This window comes from Marmota monax, unplaced genomic scaffold (genome assembly GCF_021218885.2).
Source record: "Marmota monax isolate L192 unplaced genomic scaffold, Marmota_monax_Labrador192_F-V1.1 WCK01_AAM20220418_F8-fsc00034, whole genome shotgun sequence".
In the NCBI taxonomy this organism is placed as follows: domain Eukaryota; kingdom Metazoa; phylum Chordata; class Mammalia; order Rodentia; family Sciuridae; genus Marmota; species Marmota monax.
The window spans coordinates 5460115-5483112 of record NW_026693934.1 but is presented as its reverse complement, the minus strand read 5'-3'; the positions used below and the strand labels follow the sequence as shown (position 1 = coordinate 5483112).

The 22998-nt window shown below is 38.4% G+C and overlaps 1 pseudogene; it reads left to right on the top strand.

The window, feature by feature from the left end:
- LOC124106161 (T-complex protein 1 subunit eta-like) overlaps positions 1-19512 on the top strand; it is a 42480-nt pseudogene extending 22968 nt beyond the window's left edge.
- The last annotated feature ends 3486 nt before the right edge of the window (positions 19513-22998 follow it).

Here is a 22998-nt window from a genome sequence, read left to right as displayed (position 1 = left end):
CCCTATGCAGTAACCAGAGGTAAAACAGTTGTGCTCTTGCCTAAAGCCAATCCTTCCATATGAACATTAAATGCTGCTTCCTTTTATCAGAGCAATTGTTGCCACAATCTCCAGAGATATTTTTCTTGTCCTGTGGATCATTTCCACCAGCATACAAATATGCTATTATTCTTCCTATCTTTTATTATTATTTTTTTCTGGTACAAGGAATTGAACCCAGGGGTGCTTTACCACAAAGCTACATACCCAGTCTTTTTTTTTTTTTTTTTTTTAGTTTTTATTTTGAGACAGTCTTGCTCAGTTGCTAAGGCTGACCTGGAACTTGTGATCCTCCCACCTCAGCCTCCTAAATTTGCTGAGATTATAGGTAGGTACCACATGCCCAGCTTATTCTTCCCACCTTAAAGTCCTTTTCTCAACCCACTGGGTACTGCACTTTAGGGTAAATGTGATTCCCTTTTAGAGCAAATGTCTTAAAGCTCATCTATATTCGCTGTCCTAATTTGTATCCTCCCAACTGCTTCTTGTAAACCTACCTGTATCACTCCACAGAATTTTTTTTTTCTAAATCCAAAGGTAAATTCTCAGTCTCAGTCCTTATCTTAAGAACTATCAGCAATGGTACAGCTACATAAATCCTCTTCTCTGATATCCTTTCTTGATCTTGCTTTTAAGGTACACATTTTCTTGTTTGTTCTATCTGACTGGTCACTCCTTTATTTTATTTTTTTAAACATTTTTGGTGATTCCTTTTATATTCCCTAGGTCTTTACATTATAGTGCTCTGGGCTGCCACTTGGATATTCTTCTCTTTTCTCTGGATATATCCTCTATATGTTGATTCTTCCTCCACATTCCTGCCTCACGTAGGCAGCTGCCTTCATCACCTCTCCACAGGACATCTAATAGATCCTTCAAACCATATGTGTCTAAAGTGGAACTCCTGATGTTACCCAATTACAGCTGTTTGTTTAGCAGTTGTCTCTATTTCTGGAATAGCAACTCCATTTTTCTATTTTCTCAAGCCAAAAATCTTGGGGACCAATGTTATTGTTGGTTGTGTTACCCAAAGGCCCATGTTTTAAAGGCCAGGTCCCCAGCTAGTGGCAATATTTGGAGATGCTGAAACCTTTTGAGGCCAACGCCTAGTGGAAGTCAGGTCATTTGGGCCATGACCTTGAAGAGAGTATTGGAGCTCAATTCCTCCTCTTCCTTTCTCTGGTTCTGTGAGGTATGCAGCTTCTTCTTCATGTGCTCCCACCATGATGTGCTACCTCACCACAGGCCCAAAAGTGATGGGCCAACCAACCATGATCTGAAACTTCCAAAACTGTGAGCCCAAACAAGCCTTTTCTCCTTATAAGTTAATTTATCTCAAGGTTCGTTATAGCCATGGAAAGCTGACTAACACAACCATCTTAGTTTATCCATGCCTTTCACACCTTCCAATCCATAGACAAATCCATTCTGCCATCACAAAATGGCTATAATCATGTTACTTCTGGCTATCTTCACTGCTACGCCTTGGTCAGAGCCATCATTGCCTCCTCACTGGTCTCTGCTTTCACTCTTAGTGTATTCAGGACTAGGACAATTCTTTTGAGATGTATCACTCTTAAAAACAACAACAACAAACATCACCTTTTTAAAATAAGGCCGAATTTGGACACCTTATTTTAAATGGCAATCCCTTATTGCCACCTAGATTCTTGTGTCCCATTTATTCTGTTTTATTCCGTAACACCACCTTTTAACTTATCATATAATAATGTACTTATTTATTAAATTCTATGTTTGTTATCACTCTCTCTGCCAAGGAGGATATAGGCTTCTTGAAAGCAGAAATCTTGGTACACTTGGTTTCATTGTATGTCTCATGTGCCTAGAATACAGATATTTGGGTTTAAATATAAAAATGTCCTCCCAAAAGTTCATGTATTAGGCAATGCAGTGATGTTCAGAGGTGAAAAGATTGGATTATGAGAGCTGTAACATCACTGGATTAATCCATTTGATGTACTTATTATTTGAATGGACTACTGGTGGTAACTGTAGATAGGTGGAGTGGAGCTAGAGGAAGTAGGTCCCTGGGGACATGCCCTTGGGGATTATATCTTGTCCCTGGCTCTTTATTCTCTTTTAAAATTATTTGTATTTGTTCTGTTTAGATATACATGAGAGTAGAGTGTATTTTGACATATTATACAGACATGGATTCTTTCTGCCTGCTTCCCTGTTCTTATGAACTGAGCAGTTTCCCTCTGCCACACCCCTGACATTAGGCTCTGCCCACCTCAGATACATAGCAATGGAATTGGCTGACCATGGACTGAAAACTCTGAAATTGTGAGCCTAAAAGACACTTTTCCTCCTCTAAGTTGTGCTTGTCAGGTGTTTGGGTAACACTGAAGAAAACTAAAACAAGAGTCTTCCATATAGCATGCATTTAATGAATATTTACCAAGTAGATGAGTGTTAATTTTTAAAAGGAGCTGAAAGATGCAGGTCTAAAATGTAACTGTGCCTATGAAGAGAAGGGACCAGGTACATTAGACTTAAGAAGGTCAAATTAAAAGACCCCTTTAGGAGCATTTGGGGATACAACCTGGGAGTAAAGGGTGCTTCTCAGGAAGTGAGTCTGGCCTAGTTAGGCAGGCAGGAGACAGGGTCCTGGGTTGAGGTGGGAATCCTGATTAGATGAAACCAGGAAACCCGGGTTTCACATAGGGGATTGGGGTATGACAAAGGTGGTAGGCTGTGGGGATAATTTGACAAGTGTTAAGACCAAAGTGATGGTGGGGCAATTTAAAAATAATTGAGGAAACCCTCAGGAAGTTGTCTGTTTTCTGTGACAAAAGAAGAAATGCATTGAAAGACATTTGCTAAATGTGAATCAGGAGTCCTGAGGGATTGGTGAAGGCAGGGGGACAAGGTGCTAAAGAGGAGGAGAGCATGCAGAGGAAGCAAATGGGTGAAGGGAACTAGCATTGGATTTCTCCAAAGTGGGAAGTTGTTTTAATCAGCTTTTCAACTGCTGAGACCAACATATCTGACGAGAATAATTAGAGAGGAGGAAACGTTTGTTTGGGGGATCATAGCTTCAAAGGTCTTGGTCCAGAGATGGCCAACGTCATAGCTCTGGGCCCAAGGTAAGGCAGGACATCATGGCAGAAAGATATGGCGGAGGAAGGTAGCTCAGGACCTGATGATCCTGAAGCAGAGAGAGAGAGAGAGAGAGAGGGACTCCACTCACCAGGAACAAAATATATACCCCCAAAGCATGCTCCCAATGACCCACCCCTCCAGCCACACCCTACCTGCCTTCAGTTACTACTCAGTTAATCTCTAATTGGATTAAAGCTTTCAGAACCCAATTATTTCACCTCAACTTCCTCACATTGTCCCATGCATGAGCTTTTGGGGGACATGCAGGTATCTAAACTATGTCAGCAATTCAGAAGTTTCAGAGAAAAAAATGGTGGAAGAGACTAAGGTAGGTCATGATATGTGAGTTGAATAGGAAACAACAGAAACTACTTCTAAAGCTTTTTTTTTTCTCTCTTCTTCTTGCAATCCAACTTTAGTATATAAATAAGCAGTGCAGAGAAAGCAAAACACAACAAAGGCACAGCAGAGAGCCCAGAATCTTTTTTTTTTTTTTCAGGTATTCAACCTTACCTATCTCAAAATAAATAAAAAGCATTTTCAGATGTTTTCTTAACAGAGAACTATGAATAGTTATACAATGTCATAAATATCTGTTTATGTTGCAATCTGTTCCCAGGGAAGAGATGAGTTTAGCTGCAATAAAATTAAATAGACCAAGGACTGAAATCTAAAGCGATTTTTTTTATTCATTTATGTTTCATTGCTAAGGTTTCAGACTTATATTTACTTTTTCACAATAAATATTTCATTTTGTTTAAATGATGACTAACTAGTTGCCCTCATCATTAGTTTCACATAACTGACAAGATTGAACAGAATTGTCCCTTTGTCCTGTTTAAAAAACTTTGCATTGCTAATTTTAATAACTTGTACAATGTGTCAACAATTTTTGATGCTTTTGATTTAGATGGGAGTGTCAGTTTTCCAGAACTGTTCCTGAGTTCCTTATACCATTATATATAAGGCAACATGATAAAGGAAAACTAGGGATCCTCAAAATGAGTTTCACAATGATTATAATTGAGCATCACTAAAATGTCAGATAATATAAGTGTTATTGGAAATAGTTCAGCCCCACTCCCTAGCTAATGAAAGGAATAAGTGAATAAAAAGAAGGACTTTCACATCAGACAGGCATCGTATAGCTGTGCTTTATATCATGATCTTGTTGCCCTAGTTATTGCAGTGCTCTACCCCATGTGTGTGCATGAAAATCCTACTGATTTGCGCAACTGATCAGTTTAAATCCCACTTCCTCTGGGTACATTTCAGTGGGATATACTCTAATCACAAGGTAGAATGTATTCTGTCCCTACCCAGCCTGTATGATCTGACCCAGAATTTTCCTTCTCATTTCATACCATTCTATCTCCTGCTCACTATACTCCAGGCTCCTGGGTTTTGCATCAACGCTTTTCAATTTCAGGGTCCTCTGACATGCAGTCTCCACTGCTTGGAAACCTCTTTCTCCATATCTTCCTTCTGGACATCATTTGGGTATCTGCTCAAGTTGTCACCTGTTCCTGAAAGTCCTCCTTGAAATTAAAAAGCTCCTGTTCCCATAAACTAATTCTTCACCAACACATTCTGCTTGTTTTCTTCTTAACTCTAATCAAAGTCTTAAATCATGTGGTTTGTTTTTGTATGTGCTTTTGGAATTTCTTCTCTTCCTTAGTTCTAGATTCCAAAATAATCCCTCCACACACACACTCTCTTTCTCAATAGTGGATCCCTGTGCCCAGAGAAAAGCATAGAAAAATACTAGTCATACAAAATCTTTTCTACCTCATATTCAGTGGTCTGAGGATCTCGGGAAGAGTTCCCCCAAATTGGCACACCCTAAATTTATTTAAAGTAGCTCTTACTGCATGGCATGAACCTTAGGTGAAAAAAAGTAGAGAGGCTAGTATGGTAGAACTCAGTCTTGAATCTACATCTTTTTCAACTCAAGAAGAAAAGTAATGAGTCCCCTTCCCACCAAATAAGGATCAAATGGATAGTGAACATGGAGGTGTGCTGAATATGCATATTATGATGAAATATAATCATATGGTGGGAAAACTGTTATTGTACCCTACAGTCCCACTTTGTGTCATACTTTATTTTCATTTGACAATTTATGAGCATCATTTCATATTATTACTCTTTGCCACATGATTTAGTGCTTTAATAGTGTGGGTGCATGATTTTAAATCTTCCCTGTATTGTTGGACATTTAGAGTTATTTTATTTATATTAAAATTACCCTGTGATACACTATAATAAATTGAGCATGTATATGATTATTGTTTCAGAATGGGTCTCCATACAAATAATTAAAAATCAAAAGATTGGAATTTTTATGGTACTCTGAATATAATATAAAACTCAAGACTCTTTTCCATTAGAGGTTGTACCAATTTTCACACCATCTTCTAGGTATTGAATGAGAATTATATTTTTCTTTTAGCACTTTTAAGGGTAGAAAATAATTTTCTGTTATTGTTTAATGGACATTTCTTGGATTATTAAAGAATCTGAGGATGTTTATATTTTTATTGGACTACTGCATTTTGTAATTTTGAGTTTAAGGATTTTTTAAATTTAATCAATTTGAGCACATTAGAGATTGATAGCTCCAATCATCAGTTGTGAAAGTTTCAAATATTTCTTAACATGTCATTTACCTTTAAATGTTATGTATGACAAAAATTTCCTTTTTTAGCAGTCTTATGTACTGATAGTTTTTTGTAATTCCTTTCTTTGTTTTTATGATTAGGAAGCCCTTCCTTATTTTTACGTCAGATAATTATTGGTATTACCCACCCCCACCCCACCCCCGCTTTTGATAGCATTTTATTAGTTTCTTTAATTTTTAATCCTCCTGGAATTTATTTGGTACATGAACAGGAGATTGTTCTCCACCCCGACATCTAATCAAGCATTGCATGTTCGTCTTGCTATCAGTCCCTAGATATTGAATATTGCAAAGGTAAATATCTGTCCATGAGGCGTTCTTTATTCTGCTCTGATCTGTTGATTGGCTCTTTTGCCAACAGCATGTTGTTTAAAATCTTTAAGAAATTACTACACAGCTTGTCATCAGAGTGAGTTCTTTACTTTTTTGTTTTGTTTTGTTTTGGTGCTAGAGACTGAACCCAGAGACCCTCAACCACTGAACAAAATCCCCATCCATATTTGTTTTTATTTTGAGACAGAGTCTCACTAAATTACTCAGGGCTCACTTAGTTGCTGAAGCTGGCTTTGAACTTGTGATCCTCTTGCTTCAGCCTCCGGAACCACTGGGATTATAGGCCTGTGCCATGGTGCCTGGCAGAGTTCTTTACTTTTTAAAAACAACATTTGTTATCTTCACATGTTTACTCATTCAGGTGAAATTATGACTTTTTTTTTTCCAATGCTGGGGATTGAACTTGGGGCCTCACACACGCTTAAGTAAGCACTCTACCACTGAGCTACATACCCAGCCTAAACTTAGACTCTTTAACTTCTAAAAAGTTTATTTATAATTGTTGTTAAAATTATATTAAACATTCAAATTAATTGTATAAAATTATATATTTTGACATTTTTAGCCTTAGGTTGCAGAGTCAGTAATCTTTCTTTCTCTGTTTATTTCAAGATTTGTCTTAAGATCCCAGTAAAAATTCATAGTTTTGTTTTGCAGGTCTTTTCAAATTTTCATTAAGTTTATCACTTGCATATTTTGCATATTTGATTTTGGTTCTTCTTTGGACAACCTTGATGTTATATTGTGGCAATTATTGCTGATGTGTGCTTCTCACATATTGGGATAAGAGTTGAGGGAGAAAAATCTAGAAAGTAGAGAGGGGAAAATATGTAAAAAAAGAACAGAGGATTCAGGTGTGGAGCCATTTACACACCAAGACAATGTTTGTAAAACTTCGTATGGCTTGATTTATTTCCCACTGTGCCTGATGTTTATTGTTTTGTATTGTATTGTTTTGTATTATTACTGTCATCTAATACAAAATTACTAAATAGATTAGTAGATATAGGATCTAAGAGTTGATAGTAGGTGAGCAAGAGTAGAGCAGTAATAATACAGGTGTGTCAGAAGAAAGGGCTCAGCCAGTCCTGATATTATCTTTGTGCTAGTCATGGTTCAGAGGTAATGTGAGTCCAAAACTAACGTGCCAAGCCAAAAAATTGTCAGAAATCATGGCCAGGGCACCAGTCAAAATCAGAAATGTGGTTATTAGCCTCTGGGTAAAATAGTTGAATAGAAGCATTAGCCATTGAAATATGTGACCCTCCAGCCAAGGTATTAAAGCAGTTTTGGAAGAATCCAAGATGGAGAAAGGAGGTGATAAGGTGACATAAAATTAAGAACTATGCAGAAAATAACAGAGTAGTCTCAGAAAGGAGAACAGACATTGGGGTCCTTGAAATCCTAGCTGAACACAATTAACTCACTAAATTCTGGCTCAAAGTGACTTAGCTGCCCAAGTCATATTCTTTGTGTCATCTGAACACATTGAAAGCATGGCAAGATGGCTACCCTGTCCTTCATCCTGGACATCCATGAATATCTTAAAGACACTGAAAATCAAGTCATAAGCATCAATAGAGGAGAGATCATGACCCAAGATGGAGTTGGAGTGAGTGCACCAATCACAGATTGCATGTAGCTTACAAGTTTGCCAAAGATGTTGAGTGGAATGAGAAAATCTGTGTTGTTTCTATGTGACTTTAATAACACTTTGTGTTCACATGGAGTGTTGCAGTCTACAATGTATTTCCAAAAATACAAAACCATGATTTCCTGAAACCTCTTCAGAATACTGAGGACTGGCCTACAAAATTTGAATTAACTCCATTTTATAACTAACGAAAATGAGACTGTGAGAGATTTAGTGTCAAAGCCAATAAGGTGCAGAGATTCTGAATCCAGTCATTCTTTTGTTTCCTGTCCACCATCTGCCTCCAATTCTGCTGCTCCTTAAGCCTCGGCACTGGTTTTTAAAGTTGGCTTCTAAACACCTGGTTTCCACTTCTGTAGATTCAAATTTATTTGGCGTGTCATGCAGCCTACACTTCAGGTTTCCCATGAGATTCTAATGGAGCAAAGTTTGAGAACCGCTGTCATCAGACAAATGCTTCTTTCAAAAAGGCATCTGGAGATTTAATGAACCCATACTAGCCAAAATATGCCATTTCAAAACAACTGGTTTGGTCAGTGGAGGTGGGTGGTGGTCTCTCTTCATCAAATGCAGCGCTAACGAGCATTAACTAGAGATTATAAATCTCTCCCTTTCCCTTTCTTCATACTCCTCATTGGGGGTATTTTCTTTTTACTTCTTTTACCAAGAACAGTAGCAGATGCAGATTGGTAGGAGAATGATTGTCAACACAGAATCACATACCAAAGAAAATCCCTCAACAACAACCAAGGTAACTAAGGTGGGCAAAAGCAGTGCTCAGAGGAAGAGTCCACCAGGGTGAGAGAGTCAAGACAACAAGGAGATGAACCTACAGTAGGGACAAGGGTGGGCAGGTGGGTGTGTGGTGGGAACAAGGGACTTGATATGATCATGGGAAGGGCATCCATGTAAAATTGCATGGGCTGTCAAAGTAGTCAGATTATGTGAGCTAGCTGGGCATGGATAGTAAGGACTGAACCAGAGAAATGTGTTCAAAGCAATGGTGGATGTCTTCAGCCAAAGGAAGAACTGGTATTGTTAGGCATGTGGAGCAAGGACTTTTCCTCTCTGCCGGCAGGAGTTCTCTGGCCCATTGCATCTCCTCAGCTCTTCTACCTTTTAAAGTGATTTATCCAGTTCAAACATGGATCCACTTATAAATTGCTACTGCTTCTACTTAACACAGAAATAAGTGATTCCTTAAATATTTTCATGCACATTTTTTCCATCTTATTTTGATGTGAAGTAAATTAAAGACTGTGTTTCTTATTGAATACAAACTATAGTACTGGAAGACAACTCTGAATACTTCTTGCCTTTCTGGAATTCTGATTTCTGAAGGGGGTGGTTTTCATCCCCCTTCGTCCAGGGCCCTGCAGACAACAATCTGAGTCTGCATACTGTTCAGCATCTGGGTCCTTGTACTGGTCTTGTCTAGGACATATCGCCCTTCACCTGATCTCTTTTTCTTTTTTCTCATCCTGTTTTATCAAGTCACAGCCCTTTCTATCTGCTCACAAAAGTGAACTCATAAGTGCTGGTTTGTGATCAAGAAGCAACAAAGCTGTCATCTCCTTAAATATATTTTTATATTTTGCTTGGGGTTGTCACTATAAATAAGAAAAACTATTGCTGATGGGGGTTTTCATGTGTGTGCTCTCTGTCTCTCTCCCTCCTCATTCACTTCATCATCCCAGGCCCCCAGAGCTGTGTCACCACCCTGAAACAAACAGAGGAAAGCAACCAATTGCATTATAATGCAATATAAATAGAGGAACAAGACATTTTCAACATGGATTTCTTGAAAAACTGGTCAAGGGAAGGGAACAAACAAGGAAATCATTTGACTGTCATTTCACCTGAACTGTTATAGGTATCTCAGTGGCCTAAGAGGAGAGTCCCTCTGGGTCTTTTTGCTCTTGTGAATCGTTTCATTTTTGTCTCTGCCTCTCATTTGGGAGAGTGCAGAGAGACTGATGGAAGGCTTTTCTGGTAGACTCTGAAGAAAATTATTCTGGGAACAGGATCAATGAAGAGGGTTGTAATAAAATGAACATGGAGACTTGAATCCCTAATGTCTTTTAGAAATGAAAGGACGGGAAAAGATAGAAGTAGCCCTACACAGCAATTGTCATGCGCTCGCCAATCTCTTCCAGCAGGCAATGCCACTAGTGTAGTCATACATTTGGCAGGCCCTGGAAAAGTGAGGGGCAGGGTTGATAATCACATCACACACATGCTGCAATCTCCCTTGTTATGCCCAGGGCAAATGTTTACGAATTACAGCCTTCTCTTTCTCATAGCCCAATTTGAGCCTCGAAATCTATTTCAGCACAGTATGCCAGACACATTACCTATCAAATGGCATTAGCATACCAGGAAAAAAATTTATACGCTACCCATGACCTGGGATATCTCCGAATTCCTGCCTGTTGATTTAGCATGATTTAGGCCTGAGTAAAAAAGCAAACAAGCACCTGCAGTATGAACCTGAGCCCTCTGCTCCTGCCATAGGCACAATTACACCTCCCACATGAGTACCCAATCGGCTTCTTTCCTTTCTCTCATTGTCACATCTACTTGATTTTGCTTTTGACTACCTGTTATCTCTTGCCTCCATAGTACCCAAGGACAATTTGGGGATTGTTGAGGAGAAGGAATGGAATGAAGTTGAAGGTGATGATGAGGGAGATGGTTCAGGGTTTCTCTATCTCTATCTAGACCTAGGCATACAGGGGTCCTTGATGTTCAACTCTGGCATTTGAGATATGCAGGGATATTCCCAGATGCCTCTGTTGGCATTCTACTCAGATCTATGGCATCCTTTACTCATTAGGTTACCTGTGGAAATCAAAGAACTAATGATGGCCCTAATGACATCTACAAATGATTTGTCCACAAAGAATATACCAAGACACCAGCTACAAAAATGACAATTGAGCTTTACTAGTTATATATAAAGCCTAACTTGCTAGCAATTATAGCCATAAAACTGAATTATATAGTATATATAAAGGTATATATATATATGAATATCTATATATTCTAAATATGTGTTATACATATATTATATGTATATATATATATATATATATATATATATATATGTATATATATATATAAAGTATATTCTACCTCCTTTGTTTCAAACAACCTCCATAAAGTTTTATCAAACTCAGCAAACTGATTTCTGAATCCTAAGTCCAATCAAACTCTATTTTCCACACTAGTGGAGATAAATTTCAATACTGATAATTGAAAAGAATTCTGAATAATGATTAAAAACCACTAAATCATACTCATCTTCATAGTGAATGTTGTACTTCTCAGATATTAAAATGAATGCATTAACTAAAAATGCTTGGAGACAGTTTGAGGGAAAGAGGGACCCACAAGCACAAGTGTTTTCCGAGATTCTTGAGTTTGAGAGGCTACTTTCCCTTAAATTTGATTTCTTAATAAATAAATCAATAAAGATAATTAGGAGTAGAAGAAATAGAAGCAAATGGTCCAACCTCCAGATCATACATGCTATGGTTTAGATATTAGGTGTTGCCCAAAAGCTCATGTGTGAAACAACGCAAGGAAATTTAGAGATGAAATGACTGGGTTATGAGAGCCTTAACCTGATCAGTGTGTTAATCCCCCATAAGGTTTAACTGGTGGTAAACTGTAGACTGGTAGGATGTGGCTAGAGGAGGTGGGTCACTGGGGATGTGCCTTTGAGGTATATATTTTGTGAGCTTTGTCTCTTTCTCTGCTTCCTGGTGCCATGTTCCCAGCTGCTTTCCTCTGCTACACACCTTGGCCATAATGTTCTCCCTCACCTCAAGCCCTGAGGAACGGACATAGACCTCTGAAACTGCAAGCCCCCAAATAAACTTTTCCTTCTCTAATTGTTCTTGTCAGGCCTTTTGATCACAGCAGTGAAACAGCTGATTAAAACAATGTATATACAGTTCGGGGTAAGTGGGGTTAGGAGTTCTGAAATTCTTCATCTCCAACTTGGCTCTTAAATTTCCCATGGACATAAGACAACTCTCTCTTCTTGGAAGAGTCACCCATTAAACTCATTATTTAATTCTCTTTTCAATGAAAAGTATAGTGGACCTGAGCCTTGATAAGGGAGAAGCATTAGGCTCCTGAGCCACATCCTCTTTTCTAGTTGGAATGACTTTATTGACACTTTGGGGATATCTTGGAGTCATGGGAACCATATTTTTCCATGAAAATTTATAAGTTTTCAGAATATTTTCACAAATCATATTTCTAACAACTATACCCTCGATGGCAGCTGGGCTCCCTATCTCAGCCCCATCCTAATAATCCTGCACCCTCTGCCACATGCTAAGTACATGATCTCTACCCTCGACCACTTTTACTGTGAAGTTAATTTTGTGATGTCTCTTTTCCCCAGCAGTGTTGATTAGGTGGCAGGTTTCTTCCAGTGTCACAGTTCATACTCCCTGCTAAGCTACTCACTACATTCCCATTTCCTAGAAAAAGGTGTCCTTCCAGTTTTCTCTGATGGGTGGCAATGTAACAACATGGAGACAATGGCATTAAGTCCATCTAGGTTTTAGCAGCCTAAGGTTCTGAAAGCATCAATAGTCTATTAGCTGTGACTTGAGCTACATGGAGTAGGATAGAGACACCTAGCAGACTTAGTTGATTCACAAATATAAATGAAAACCACTTTGATGGTTTCAGAAACACTAGTGGGCTAGAGGAAATGCAGAACCCGGAAGAAGATATGCTAGCATCTGAACTATATGGGGTGGAGAGGGGTCTTAATGAGCTACGTCAGTCCTTCTGTCCATTTGAACACACTGGTGCTGGGCTTCTGATACTTAGGGACATTTGGTTTATCACAAGTACATGACTTCCATGGGTATAGAGTAAATTTTTCTTCTTGGAAAACATGAGACTCCCCACGAGCTTTGAAATTACTTTAATTTTTATAATTGTCCACATGAAAATAAATGCAAAAAAGCCTCCCAGGTTTGTCTTAATAAGTCAATCAATTCAACAAATTATCTCTACAGACCTCCATGAATCTAAATCTCATTACTATTTGGCTTAATAGATGAGAGCTCAATTCTGCATCTACATTCAATCTCTTGTTGTGTGTCGTTTTGCAGAAATACATGAATAAAATATGGCCTTAGACATAGATGTAGCTAAAAAAGTAAGGATAATTCTAAGAGCTTTTTCAGATAATAGTAGATATCCTTTTGGATAGAACACCAAAACTCAATAAGTAGTAGTTTCTTAAAAGTTAGGTTTGTGTGGAAACTAAAAAATTATCAATAAACTTTTCTTAATTCTGTTATATTACAATCTGTTAGTCTACATTACATTTCAATAAATCTTTTTACCAAACATGATTCTGTGATCTGGAAAATACTAGTTCACAGAATTAAGCAGATCTTCAAATATTGACACTTTTCATTTTACAATATCAAAAAAATCACATTTATTAATAATGCCACCAATTTGAATAGAAAAATCTTTAAATATTAGGAGGTTGCCAAGCTCATGATGATGGATACAAGTTTTTTGAAATTCAAATTTACATGTAGTCATTTGCCTAGAAGTGAAAGACTCTTTTTCATTTTCATGACATCCTCCAAATACCTAACTGAATAATTTGTCTAATCTTCATAGTTTTTCTCTTTTGTATTTCAAGTAAAAATGGCATTCCATGAAAGAAATGAGTGCTTCAGCTCACTACTCTAACAATTTACTCTTTTTCAAGATAGCCATCAAAATATGGTTTGCAGCAGAAATGCATAAGTTCTTTGTGTATACTTTACATACTGTCACCTCGAATATTTGTAATGGTTGATTTTATGTGCCTACCTGAAGGGTGGTTTTGGTTAACTCCATTCTTCCTCATCCCTTCTGAAAAAATAAAAGGAGCAAGAGATTTCTATAAACTGAGAACCAAATGAACAATGGTGAAATCAGTCCCTAAGGCAACCCCTCCTTTCAACATTTAAGCTATCTGAGGGGGCATGAATGCAAAGCCAGCTCTGGTCTCTTTCGGTGCCATAGCAGGTAAATTTATCTTGGTAAGGGGTCAGTACCAACCTTACTCTGCCAATTTGCGCGTTTGCTTCAACCCAGTGGGGCCTCGTTAAGTAAGAGCAAGTATGTCTGTAATTCCAAACCTCATTTCATGCACAACTGGCGGTGCGTAAGAAACTTTATCAGATTCCAAAATTTAAAAAAAAAAAATTGATGAGGTTGAGGTCCTTTATGGTTGTAGTGGATCCACATCAGGATAAGGAACCCTTTAAGGAGAAGAATATGATATTTTCATTTGCATAAAGACAATAAAACTCTTTCAGCAGCCATTTCCCCATATATAAAGAGTGAGAACATAGCACCTCAGTGACACGGACATCTGTTACTTAAACAGATGCCACCTTCTAAATTCATTCAAGCAACCCTCTGCTCCAACCAGAGACCCCTAAACCAAAATTCAATGTGTGGGTAGAGCAATGTGTGGAAAGCAGAGGTCTGAATAATGGTTGATTTTGCTTCCCAGAATCATTTTAAATTTGCTTGACATTTGTGTATTTTTACTTCAGCAAAATCTCTCTTATTTCCATCAGTAATTCCTTTCTTCTAACTTAATCTCAACAATCTGCAAAATCCAGTAGTACCTACTAAAATTCATTTCTGATTAACATTAGCCTTTCAAAAGTCCAGATAACCACAGTTTTTGTTTGTTTGTGACTTCTTGCAAATGTACCTTAATGATTTCACAGGGCTCTAGCGCTGTCAAAGAGAGAAATGAAAGTTGGTTTAGTTTTTTTCCAAGTAGAACAAAGAGTCCCAGGCTGATGTTTCCAGAGAAGCAGTACTTCCCCAGCCTGAGACTGATAAGCGCCTTCAGAAGTTAGGCTTACACTTCTAAATCAGCAGTTCATGAAAGGCATTACGAAAAACTATTATACTGCTATAATGAATGACAGCACAGTTGTATATGTTACACCTTGAAGTAAGCAGTAGGATTTTCAATCACTTGATAACCTTGAAACTGCTAAGGTATCAAATTGCTATCATGAATATTGTGCAGGAGCAGAAATAACTCAGGAAGCTGCCTTTGTGAATAGTAATCAGAAAACTGCAACATTTTTACTGAGAAAATGGATTTGAGGCACTGGTGTATTGACAAGTCTAACAGGAAGCTAAGGTAGACATTACAAGTACATTTGCATTGGACTATGCATCAATCCATCATCCAGCACTAGGTTTATAAGATCTAATCAGTTAAGAAAATGTATTAGCAGAGAATTTATATGTTGTATGTTCAAATTTCAAGGATAAAGAATAAAATGGTCCACATTTTTTTAATAGCTAAAACAATAAAAATATTTGTTTTAATATTTTAATGTACTTTCAAATCTTACTCATTTCAGCAGAGTATAAATAGGAATTGGTTAGGAAAGTGAAGATTTGCTCAATAGACATTTGAATCAATTGCGATATGATGACATGTTAGAAACAGAGGCAGTAAATGTTTATGAGACATCTCTTTTCTCTAAATGCATGTGTTTAATTTTACCAGATTACAGCGCTGTTCATGAGCATAGCACCCAATGTGCATCTGTGGCATTTCCATAGGACAGAATCCACAGAGAACCCTCCACAGTCATGTGAAAACTCAATGTCTGGAGTGATTCATCATTGTGTCAGACTGGCCGGCACTTTGTCACAGTGACTGACAACGGGAGAAACTTGGAAATAATACAAAGATCCTCTGTTCACTGATAGTGTCCGCACTGTGATTAGAGAAGGAAGCTTTGAGACTGTGAGGAGAATCTTAATTTTTCCTCCAAATTAATTTTGATGTTTTACCCTTTGTAGGTCAAACCCCACCTAATATGTCCCATTGTGTCTTATTCAAAAGTAGCCATTTTTATTTAAATAGCTTCTGCAGCCTGATTACTGACTGTCACTGCATATTTGACAGCTTATTGGGGCAAAGTTTTCAATAGTGTGAAACCAACTCTGCTGGCTTTATTCTGGGCCACTCTATCCAGTTGGAAAAGATAAGAGCCTGCCAGCTAAATGTTGTCTGAATTGACTGGCTAGACTGCTGGTGTTGCTGGCAAAACCTAAATTAACTCATGCTTACCCTTTTTCTTGGAGTCTGGGATCATTTTATCCTGTTCAATTTTGAAATCCTAAAAGGATCATGATATCAAGTCCCTCTATCAGGTAAAATATTATTAATTAATGTGACACAGTGCATGGATGTTATATTTAGAGGCTTAGAGAAGCAAATATAAATGATTTAATGTAAACCCATCCTCTCTGTTTTAGTCAGGCTTCTAATACTGTCACAAAAACACCTGAAAAAAATCAAACTAAAGGAGGAAAGGTTTATTTGGGCTCAGAGTTTCAGAGGTTTCTCTTCATGGTCATTGGACTCATTGTTCCTAGCTCTGTGATGGGACAGGACATTGTGGTAGAAAGGGTGTGGCAGAAGAAAGCTCCTTACCTCCTGGAGAAAGAGAAAGAGAGGGGAGGGGGAGGTAAAGAGGGAGAGGGAAAAGGAGAAGGGGAGGAGGGGTATGGCTAGAAGATATACCCTTCACGGTCATGCACCCAGTGATCTACTTCCCCCAACTAGACCTCACCTCTTAAAGTTGCTACCACCTCCTGATAATACATCGACCAGGGACCAAGCTTTCAATACATGAGTCCCTGAGGGACACTGTAGATCCAAACTGTTAGATCCTCTATGGAAAAGAAATAAAATGATATCTTCTGCTGATAGCAAAACAATGTGCCACCTCTTATTAAAAAAAAAAAAAAAGAAAAAAGAAGCTAAAAATGTATGCTATCCAAAAACTGTGATTGCAAAAGAAGTAAGTTATTGTCAGGGGTAATGATCAAAACTAAAATTTATTGAATTAAGTGCTTAAAATTATTAAAATGATATTTCATTTATTCATATTATTTGTTTATTCTTTTCTAAAAGAGAATTGCCATAATCATTTTTGTAATTTTAATTTTTTTACCTTTGGTGATTTATTTTATTTTATTTTATTTTTTTAAATTTTTATTTATTTATTTTTATTAGATATATATGTGACAGCCAAATTCATTTTGATTCCTTGTACACAACGGCAGCACAACTTTTTATTTCTCTGGCTGTGCATGGTGTATTGTCACACCATATGTGCGGTCATACATGTACCTAGGGTAATGATGTCCATCTCATCTCATCTTTCCTGCTCCGATACCCCCTCCCCACTTTCCCTTCACTTTGCCCAATCAAAGTTTCTCCATTTTTTCCATTACTCCCTCCAATTATGGATCAGCATCCACATATCAGGGAGAACATTTAACCTTTGGTTTTTTGGGATTGGCTTACTTCGCTTAGCATTCTATTTTCCAACTCCATCCATTTACCTGCAAATAACATAGTTTTATTCTCTTTTTTCAATTTGATTTTTTAATACCTGTATTTTGTATATTTAGTTTAGTTTTTTTTTTTTTTTTTATGTGGTGCTGGGGATTGAACCCAGTGCCTCAGGCATGCTAGGCAACTGCTCTACCACTAAGCCACAACCCCAGCCCTTATTCTCTTTTAATGCTGAGTAATATTCCATTGTGTATATATGCCACATTTTTTTATTCACTCATCTATTGAAGGGCAACTAGGTCTGTTCCACAGTTTAGCTATTGTGAATTGAGCTACTGTAAACTTTGATGTGGCTGCATTACTATAGTATGCTGATTTTAATTCCTTTGGGTATAAACCAAGGAGTAGGATACCTGGGTCAAATGGTGATTCCACTCCAAGTTTTCTAAGGAATCTCCATACTGCTTTCCAGAGTGGTTGGCAGTTGTTGGTTTGCAGTCCTACCAACAATGTATGAATGTGACTTTTCCCCTACCTCCTCAATGTGAGGTCCATGTAAGATAAAGTCAAGGAATTAAAAAAAAAAAAAGATATGTGATATGCAGTCAAATATCTATCAAAGGGATGGCCTCAAAATATAAATCTGGGTGTAGTGAAGCTTCTGAGACTTCTCTAGTACTGGATGTTTGGGGATGCTGGGAGGCCTATTTACAGAGAAGTAAGGAGAAGGAGTAGGCCACTGAATAAGCTTCCAAAATGATGCCTGCACCAGCTATCCCGTAGAAAGTCAGGACTGATAACTACCAAGGCATTCCTCACTGAGTTCATGAGTAAACTCATGAGAGAACTCAGTGCCTGGCAGTTGACTTCTGAGGCTGTAAGAACCACCCTGGGTTCCTGTGGCATGGATTACCTTATAGAGCATGGTCAAGACAAAGAAACAGTTTCTAATGGTAGAGCCACAATTCTGAAAACTTTTTTGTTGTCTATCCTGCAGCAAAGACTTCAGTGAACTTTTACCAAATCCCAACATGTGGAAGTTAATGGTATCTCCACTTTTGTGATTCTACTGGCTGCACAGTTTCTGAAGCAGGTAAAGTCATACATGGGAAAGGTTTGTACCCACAGATCATCATCCATGCTTCGGTACCATCACTCTTTTGGCAATTAACAAGATCATAAAGATCACTGTGAATGAGAAGAAACAAGATAGAATGGAGCAGAAGAAGCTACTAGAGAAGTATGTCATGATTGCTCTGAGCTCCAAGTAGATATTTTAGCAGAAAACTTTCTTTTCTAAGATGGTGGTTGCATTATGATGGGTGGATCCCTAGAAAAGTTTCTGCTTATGATTGGGTTGCATTCAAGAATACTCTCTCTTACATTGTCTTGAAATGCAACCTAGAAAGAGCAATAACAATAAGGTAATCCCAGGATTACCTTCTTAAATGTTAGATGCAAACTGAAAGCTGAGAAATATAATGCTAAAATCAGAGACCACATAGTTTTCAGGATCATCGGAAAATTATTGATGTCAACTGGAATATTCTCTATGACAAGTTAGAGAGGATTCATCATTCTGGAGCCAATGTCATCTTCTATAAAATCCCCATTGGGGTTGTGGCCACCCAGTACTTTGCCTACAGGGACAAGTTCTATGCCTGCCAAGTGACTATAGAGGATCTGAAGAGGACAGTGATGATGTGCAAAAGTTCAATACAGATTAGGGTGGATACTCTGTCAGCAGATGTGCTGAGCCAGGTGTTTAAGGAGACCCTGATCAGAAGAGAGAGTACAATTTCTTCAGTGATTGCCCCCAAAGACCTGCGTTTTCATCCTCCATGGTGGCATCAAGCAGTTTATGCAGGAGAGAGAACAGTCCCTAAAAGTTGTCTTCATGATCATCAGGAAGGCCACTGGGAATGACTTGGTGGAAGTTGGTTGCAGGAAAATTGAGATGGAGCTCTTCAAGTACTTGAGGATCACTAATGACTAGTCTGGAAAAACAGCTGCTGGGGATTGGGACATATGCCAAAACCTTGGAGGTTATCCCACACCAACTGAGTGATAGATATTTGCAATGAGCTGTGGGCTCAGCATATCCAGGGGAGCATGTGGTATGGGGTTAACATTAGCACTGAGGGCAATGACAACTCTGAGGCCTTCATATGGGATCTGGCTATGGTGCAGATCAATGGCCTGACAGAAGCTCTGAGCCTTATCATGTATGCAGATGAAACCATCAAGAGCCTCTGCACCACCATGGTAGTCCCCCGGGGAGCCAGCACAGTCTGAGGTTGAGGCCATTCTCATTGCAAACCTTCCCATCCGTCACACACAAGCTGGCTGAAGGTGTGCTTATTCTCCCTGGCTTTGTAAGGAATTGGTAGTTATTAGCCCACTCTGCTCACTGGAGGTTGTTTAAATAAAACAAAAGACTTAGTGGGGGAAAATGCAAATCCAGTCATATCATTTTCTTCCAACTCTCTCTCATGTCCCCCCAGACTTCCTGTTGGAGTCTGTAAACAAGTCTGGATGGCGCCTGGCAAAATGCCAGAGGGAGTGGTTTGTGAAGTAATGCCAGCAAGCCATTAAGTGTGGAGATTCCTTATTGGTTGACTGATGTATCTAGTTTATGCTAACTAGATAAGCTGTGTGGAATGTATAAATACTGCTCCTGTCCTGCAATAAACGGCTCCCACTCCTGCTATGTCAATGTACACAAGTTGTTCGTCACCCCCCCCGATAACGGTTATTTCATTTATATCTCAATATAAATTGTTACTACTCCCAGTGCCTAGCTCTAACTTTGAGAGTAAATGAATGAGTAAATTGTTATTTCTATTTGTGCTTCTTCCTATAGCTTGTAGTAAGACCCTCATTTAATTTTTATTTTTTTATTTTATTGATTTTTTAAAAACAAATGACAACAGAATGCATTACAATTCATATTACACATATAAAACACAATTTTTCATATCTCTGTCTGTATATAAAGTATGTTCACACCAATTCGTGTCTTCATACATGTACTTTGGATAGTGATGTCCATCACCTTCCACTGTCATTTCTAACCCCCTACCCCCTCCTTTCCCCTCCTACCCCTCTGCTCTATCTAGAGTCTGTCTATCCCTCCCATGCTCCCTCTCCCTACCCCACTAAGAGACAGTCACCTTATATCAGAGAAAACATTTGGCATTTGTTTGGGGGGGATTAGCTAACTTCACTTAGCATTATCTTCTCCAACTCCATCCATTTATTTGCAAATGCCATGATTTTATTGTCTTTTATTGCTGAGTAAAATTCCATTGTGTATTTAGGCCACATATTTTTTTTATCCATTCATCTGCTGAAGGACATCTAGGTTGGCTCCCCAGTTTAGCTATTGTGAATCATGCTGCTATAAACATTGATGTGGCCATATCCCTGTAGTATCTTGTTTTTAAGTCCTTTGAGTATAGACTGAGGAGAGGGATTGCTGGGTCAAATGGTGGTTCCGTTCCCAGTTTTCCAAGGAATCGCCATACTGCTTTCCATATTGGCTGCACCAATTTGCAGTCCTATCAGCGATGTATAAGTACCTTTTCCCCCACATCCTTGGCAACACTTATTTTTGTTTGTCTTCATAATAGCTGCCATTCTGACTGGAGTTCGGTGATATCTTAGAGTAGTTTTGATTTGCATTTCTCTAATTGCTAGAGATGATAAACATTTTTTCATATATTTGTTGATTGGTTGTATATCATCTTCTGAGAAATGTCTGTTCAGGTCCTTTGCCCATTTATTGATTGGGTCACTTGGTTTTTTCGTGTTTAGATTTTTGAGTTATTTAGACACCCTAGAGATTAGTGCTCTATCTGATGTGTGAGGGGTAAAATTTTTCTCCCAAGATGTAAGAGCCTCATTTAATTTTTATTGCAACTCAAGAATGAAATGAACTAAGTATCACTTTCCCATTTTACTGAAGAAGAAATTGATGCTTAGAGAAGTTTAATACTTACCTAAATATACATTGGTACTGTCAAAGTCTGCTAAAACCCAAGCTTTCTGAATCTTAGTACAATGTTGATTATACCAAAGCCTTATTGTGTCATCAGTGGAAATGCAAATTTCTGTTATCTACCCATAACAAAAAAACAGAAAATGGGAAAAATGTGCAAAATAAGGTCTTCAGTAACCAATCTCAGAGGATGAATCCAAAATTTGAGTCAGGGAGCTAATTTTAAATGATGAGTGAGTGTAAAGTATCCAAGTTCCAAAACAGAACACACTTTTGGTCAATTGTTTGTGAAAAGGAAGGCAGTACATTTCGCAGAATGTTGCAAACTGGCCTCCAGCTTTGGACCACAGCAGCCTTTCATGTAAGGTGGTTGGGAAGAGGGCCTTTAGGTTCAAACACACCAAAGGCATGGGGTAGACACATAGGCTAGTCCAAATTAACTGGAAAGATCAATGCCATGAATTTGCAGACTTGGTCCACTGGAGTTTTGAGCCAGTTTGGACCAATGTAGACAGTATGTCTGCAGTTACAGATACAATATCAGAACAAATCTGGATGTACTAAGCCATCGCAGACCTGCTAACTGCTGTTCCTGGAGCAAATGCATAACAGAGCCTGACCACAGACCTCTAACCACAGCTGCCTTTGCTCAGCCTAATGCCTTCACTTCAGCACTGCTTTTCTCACAAGTACTGCCTTTTCTTAAGAGAAAATGTAGCTAATAGTGGAAATCCAGTGTCTTGTTTTCTTGCCAAGACCTCCCTATGTACTTTGCTCCAAGAGTTGGAGACTTTTCCATTTCTTTAAGATAAAATAGACCAGTCTACCACACTGAACCATAAACTAAAGACCCATCAGATGTTGAGACCACCATAATTTCAATTCTCCTGATTCCATGACCTGTGAGGTGACTTGCATAAGTTCTGCCTCCTGAGCTTTTTCGGATAATGTGTAATTGTCTTGTGGTCATAGTCTCAGCACAGCTAGGTCTAATCCCTGGTTTCAGCTTCGTGGAAAACCTAGGATGTATTTCAGTGGAGTATTGGTGACTTGATGAATTCCACCTCAAACTTCTATATTGCTGATTTTGCCTGGTGAATGTCTGGGTTTCCCATTGCTACTATTGCAGACAGCTCCAGGGTTTTGTCCTCACAAAGCAAGGGAAGAAGCCCTTGGGCAAGTCTAAGACTATAAGAAAAGCATCATCCAAAGAAAAGTGTCCAACGTTTTAATTGCACCAGGACTCAAACTGTCATTCCATTTAATCTGAAATCACCCTGAACCTCTGTACCAGATTCCAGATTCTCTCCCCAAACTTAGTGGACTTATTGTGGGTTTTCCTCTCTCGTTTAGACATCTGGATCCTATTTGAAATCTCAGGCTCTTGTACTTTGTTGCTAGTTGCCGCTTGTCTATCTGACCCAAATTATTGACTCCAAGAGTCTGAAACGGCCTTTCTAAATGTCAATGGAGGTTTAAAAAAATTAGAACTGCTCAGAAAACTCTTTCCATATAAACTAGTATGGTGGGAATAATCACATGAATGATTTCTGTGTGCACTCAAGGTTAAGAGTGAATGCAGCACATTCTTAGAATTCAGCAGAAACTGTATTTCAGAGAGGGGGGAATGTGTGATGGAGAGTAGATTCATAAGATAGAGGAAATGAGTGGGTGGGAAAATGATACACAGTGGGGCAGAGGGTATCTAACAAAAGGGAGAGGAGATTAAATAGAAGAGAGAAGAGAGAAATTATGCCCCAGGGACAATAAAAAAGGGTGTT